We start from the raw sequence: 6,348 nt of genomic DNA on the forward strand, positions 1-6,348 counted from the left end.
TCCATGAGGAGGAAATGAAAAACAACAATGTAGGTCAGCAAAGGGAGGAACTACCTTAGAGAAAAACCACTCAAAGGAGAAACCATGCCAAATTGAAAACCAAAAATAAGCCAAATGACTGGGAATACAAATCATATTTCAATAATAACCCTGAACGTTAATGGCCTAACCTCATCAATAAAAAGACATAGACTGGCAGAATGGATTAAAAAGAAAGATCCAACAATATGGTGCCTGCAAGAACGCATCTCCTAGAAAAAGACATCCACAGACTAAAGGTGAAAGGATGGGAAAAAACCTACCACGCACATGGACTCAGTAAAAAAGTGGGGGTTTCCATCCTTATGTCAGGTAAAGTGGACTTCAAGTCAAAGTTAGTCAGAAGGGATAAAGAAGGACTTTTCATACTGCTTAAGGGAACCATAAATCAGGAAGACATAACGATAGTAAATATTTATGCCACAAACAATTGTGCATCTGTGTCCATCGAGCAAATTCTTCTCAATTTCAGGAATCATATAGACTACAACACAATAATTCTGGGTGACTTTAACGCACTGCTGTCACCACTAGATAGATCTTCCAAACAAAAATCGACCAAAGAAACCATAGAACTCAATAACACAATCACAACTTAGACTTAATAGACATATATAGAATATTCCATCCATCAATGAGCAGATTCCCTTTCTTGTCAGCAGCACTTGGAACCTTCGTGAAAATAGACCATATGTTATGCCACAAAGCAACCCTTAGGAAATGCAAAGAAAATAGAGATACTGCCTTGTGTTCTATCACATCATAATGGACTGAGAAGAGAAATCAATGACAAAATAAAAAACAGAAATTACTCCAACACCTGGTGAATAAATAATATGCTGTTGAATGAAGCATGGATAACAAAAGTCATCAGGGAGGAGATAAAAAAATTTGTAGGAGTCAGTGAGAATGATGATACAACATATCAAAATCTCTGGGACACTATGAAAGTGGTACTAAGAGTAAAATTCATTGCATGGAGTGCATTCCAGAAAAGAATAAAAAGTCAACAACTAAATGACCTAACATTACAGCTCAAAGCCCTAGAAAAAGAACAGAATAACAGCAAAAGTAGTAGAAGAGAGGAAATAATTAAAATCAGATCTGAAATCAATGAAATTGAAACAAAAGAAAGAATTCAAAAAAAATTGACAAAACAAAAAGTTGGTTCTTTGAGAAAGGAAACAAAATAGACAAATCCTTAGCCACACTAACAAAGAGAAGGAGAAAGAAAACTCATATTACTAAAATTCATGATGAAAAAGGAAATATCACAAAGACACCAATGACATACAGAACATAATGAGAAGCTACTTTGAAAATCTGTATACCAACAAAATAGAAACTACTGAAGACATTGACAAATTTCTAGAGACATATCCTCCTCCCAAACTGAACGAGGAGGACATACACAATTTAAACAGATCAATATCAACCAATGAAATAGAGAAAGCCATTAAAAATCTACCATTCAAGAAAAGCCCAGGACCATACAGAATCTCAGTCGAGTTCTACAAGACCTTCAAAGAAGAACTTCAATACTTCTCAAAGTGTTCCAGGAAAAAGAAAAGGAGGGTACCCTACCAAACTCATTCTATGAAGCTAATATCACACTTATACCCAAATCAGGAAAAGACACATCAAGGAAGGAAAATTTTAGACTAATGTCCTTGATGAATATAAATGCAAAGATCCTTACCAAAATATCGGCAAACCGTATCCAAAAACATATAAGGAAAATCGTGTACCACGATCAAGTGGAGTTCATCCCTGGAATGCAAGGATGGGTTAACATCTGTAAATCAATAAATGTAAACCATCATGTCAATAGACTTAAGGATAAGAATCATATGGTTATTTCAATTGACACAGAAAAACTTGACAAAATACAACACCCTTCATGCTCAATACACTAGAAAAAATAGGGATAGTAGGAACATACCTGAACATTGTAAAGGCTATTTATGCTAAGCCCATGGCCAACATCATTCTTCATGGAGAAAAACTGAAAGCATTCCCTTTAAAAACAGGAAGAAGATAGGGATGTCCTCTTTCACCACTTCTATTGAATATTGTCCTCGAAACTCTAGCCAGAGCAATTAGATAGACTAAAGAAATTAAAGGGATACGAATAGGAAAAGAGGAACTTTAGCTGTCACTATTTGCTGATGACATGATTCTATATTTAGAGGATCCAAAAACCACGTCCAGAAAACTTCTAGACCTCATCAATGAATTCAGCAAAATAGCAGGCTATAAAATTAACATGCATAAATCTAAAACATTTTTATATGCAAGTGACAAAACAGCTGAAAGGGAAATGAGGAAAACAACTCCATTTGCAATAGCCTCAAAAAAAATAAAATACTTGGGAATCAATCTAACCAAAGAGGTAAAAGATCTCTACAGTTAAAACTACAAAACATTGAAGAAAGAAATTGAACAAGACCATAGAAGATGGAAAGATCTCACATGTTCTTGGATAGGCAGAATTAATATTGTCAAAATGGTCATACTACCAAAAGTGCTATACAGATTCAATGCAATGCCAATTAAAACCCCAAACATACCTCACAGAAATAGAGCAAGCAATCATGAAATTCATCTGGAAGAATAAGAAACCCAGAATAGCTAAAGCAATCCTTAGCAGGATGAATGAAACAGGGGGTATCACAATACCAGAACTTCAACTATACTACAAAGCAATAGTAACAAAAACGGCATGGTATTGGTACCAAAATAGACAGGTATATCAAGGGTACAGAATAGAGGACATGGACACAAACCCAAATAAATACAATTTTCTCATACAAGACAAAGGTGCCAAAAGTATGCAATGGAGAAAAGGCAGCCTCTTCAACAAATGGTGCTGGGAAAACTGGAAATCCATATGCAACAGAATGAAATTAAACCCCTATCTCTCACCCTGCACAAAAATCAACTCAGAATGAATCAAGGACCTTGAAATCAGAGCAGAGACCCTGCATCTTATAGAAGAAAAATTAAGTCCAAATCTTCAACTTGTCAGCTTAGGATCAGACTTCCTTAACAGGACTGCCATAGCACAAAAAATAAAAGCAAGAATCAATAACTGGGATGAATTCAAACTAAATAAATTTCTCTCAGCAAAGCAAACTATCAGCAACGTGAAGACAGAACTTACAGAGTGGGAGAAAATCTTTGCCATTCATACTTCAGATAGGGCACTAATTTCCAGAATATATAAAGAACTCAAAAAACTCTACACCAAGAATACAAATAACCCAATCAACAAACGGGCTAAGAATATGAACAGATGCTTCACAGAAGATCTACAAGCAATCAACAAACATATGAAAAAATGTTCACCATCTTTAGTAATAAGAGAAATGCAAATCAAAACTATACTAAGGTTCCATCTCACCCCAATTAGAATGGCAATTTTCAAGATTACAAGCAACAACAGATGTTGTCAAGGATGTGGGGAAAAAGGTACATTCATACATTGCTGGTGGGGATGCAAATTAGTGCAGCCACTCTGGAAAGCAGTGTGGAGATTCCTTAGAAAACTTGGAATGAACCCACCATTTAACCCAGCTATCCCACTCCTTGACCTATACCCAAAGGACTTAAAATCAGCATACTACAGAGATACAGCCACATCAATGTTCATAACTGCTCAATTCACAATAGCCAGACTGTGAAACCAACCTAGATGCACTTCAATCGATGAATGGGTAAAGAAACTCTGTTATATATATACACAATGGAATATTACTCAGCTATGAAGAATAATAAAATTATGGCATTTTCAGGCAAATGGATGAAATTGGAGAGTATCATGCTAAGTGAGATAAGCCAATCTCAAAAAACCAAAGGACGAACAATCTCACTTATAAGTGGATGATGACACATAATGGGCAGTGGGAAGGGGGCGAAAATGGAGGAAGGAGAGACTACGTACAGGGAAAAGTGGGGTCGGAGGGGTGGGGGGAAGGAAACAATAACAGAATGAATCAGACATCATTAACCTATGTTGATGTATGATTATGCAAATGGTATGCTGTTACTCCATGTACAAACAGAAACAACATGTATCACATTTGTTTACAATAAAAAAAAAATGTCCTATACCGGATCACACTGAACAGTTGGCTCTACACAAGTGTAATTTTATTTCATTATTTCTGTCTCCCTCTGTTTCTATTTGTGTGTGTAGATTCTATTAAAAAAACATTGTTACCTTTTTTCTATAAATAGGACATCTATGAAAATATAAAAATTTTATAGGCCACCTATAAATTTGCTCAAATTTATTATAGGTGTCTTATATATGTAGGGTGAAGAGATAATGGGTTAAGGATGGCAATCTCAAATGTTTAAAAAATTCAGACTGGGATCTCCAAAATACTGTGTAATATTGCTTGAATGCTACTACCATGGTCCAGTAAGGTTGAAGCCCATTGCAGCCAATCCAGCATAAGTGTTCTCTCTGTTGCAATGCACGATCCTGACACAACTTCATGATACAGACTGAGGAAACACACTCAGCTTGGAGGGTTATCTGCTCATACCAAATCCACTAAAGCAATATTTACTTTGCTTGAAGAAGCACTTACTTTTTCATTATTTCCCTGTTTCATTCATTTCATATGCAATCTGGTGAAGCATTAAATGAATTCTAGAAATTGAATTATATTCAGAAAATCTCACAGGATTGTTAATGATAACCCACTGGGAAGTTACAAATTCATGACTGAGAATATATATTTGAACTACAAATTTAGTTATTTTACATTTTCTTCTTACCTCCAATGCAGAATGAGAGTTTCCAATCTGTGATGTCCTCACATCAAGTGAGATTATGCACCAAAAGAACAACATGACTGAGTTCATATTGCTAGGATAGACACAGGATCCTCTGAGGCAGAAAATGGTGTTTTTAATATTCTTAATTTTTTATGTGGGAACTGTAGCAGGGAATATGCTCATTATTGTGACCATCAAGTGCAGTCGGTCTTTTGGGGGCCCCATGTACTTCTTCCTGTTTTATCTCTCCTTTTCTGATTTCTGCTTTTCAACAAACACAGCCCCTAGACTGATTGTGGATGCTCTCTCTGCAAAGAAACTCATATCCTACAGTGAGTGTGTGACACAGATCATTGCATTGCACTTATTTGGCTGTATGGAGATCTTTGTCCTTATCCTCATGACTGCTGATCCCTATGTGGCCATTTGTAAGCCTTTGCATTACCCAAGGATCATGAGGAAGCAGGTCTGCCTCATCTTGATTATTCTTGCCTGGATAGGGTCTTTTATGCATTCCACTGCTCAGATTATCCTGGCCTTGAGATTGCCCTTCTGTGGACCCAATTTGATTGACCATTATTTCTGTGATCTTCAGCCCTTGTTGAAACTCACCTGCATGGAAATTTATGTCATGAACCTGGTGGTGGTGTCTAACAGTGGGGCAATTTGCTCAAGCAGCTTCATGCTTTTGATGATCTCATACATTGTCATCCTGCATTCGCTGAGAAATCACAGTGCAGAAGGGAGGAAAAAGGCCCTATCCACTTGCACCTCTCACATTATTGTAGTGGTCCTGTTCTTTGCTCCCTGTATATTCATATATACATGCCCCTCAACCACCTTCCCCATGGACAAGATGGTGTAGGTGTTTTATACCATTGGAACACCCTTCCTCAACCCACTCATCTACACTCTGAGGAATGCAGAGGTTAAAAATGCCATGAGAAAGCTGTGGCATGTTAAAACTGCATCTGAAAGCAAGCGATGAATTGAGAGTCCAGTTTCTTATTTATTTTTATGATTTGATTGACTAAGTATAGACATAAAACATGATCATTTGTGATAATTGTTACAGTAAACTGTACTTTTATTTGAGTTGCAGGTTCTGAATTTTTCTAGATGACAGTCATTATACATTCTATAGCATCATCTTTTTGCAGGTAGTTAGGAAGAAATGTCTTTTCTCTCTACACCTTCACTTTTTCCCCCAACCCCTGTGTTTCCAAGACCTGCCTATTTATACACACACTAACCTGACTAGTACCTTATTTCCTTTGCATTTTCTTTGCCTCTGGCATCAGACCATTAGTGTCCCTGACATCATTAGTCTAACTCTTTATTTCCTAAATTCATTCCTACAATTCTGAGCATAAGCTGTAAATGTCAAGTCAGTCTCTACTGTGATTTCCTGATAAGAGAGACAGCTATACCATCAGAGCTATTGAAATTTATAAATTTACAGAAAGCACACGCAGTTCATTGTGATTTTTATTTCCTTCTGTCACCTATTTTTAGTAATGT

At 36.5% G+C, this 6,348-nt stretch overlaps 1 pseudogene; it reads left to right on the forward strand.

The window, feature by feature from the left end:
- Nucleotides 1–4,882: 4,882 nt before the first annotated feature.
- Nucleotides 4,883–5,815, forward strand: LOC124960581 (olfactory receptor 4C11-like; annotated as a pseudogene).
- The last annotated feature ends 533 nt before the right edge of the window (nucleotides 5,816–6,348 follow it).

Source organism: Sciurus carolinensis, chromosome 11 (assembly GCF_902686445.1).
Source record: "Sciurus carolinensis chromosome 11, mSciCar1.2, whole genome shotgun sequence".
NCBI lineage: Eukaryota > Metazoa > Chordata > Mammalia > Rodentia > Sciuridae > Sciurus > Sciurus carolinensis.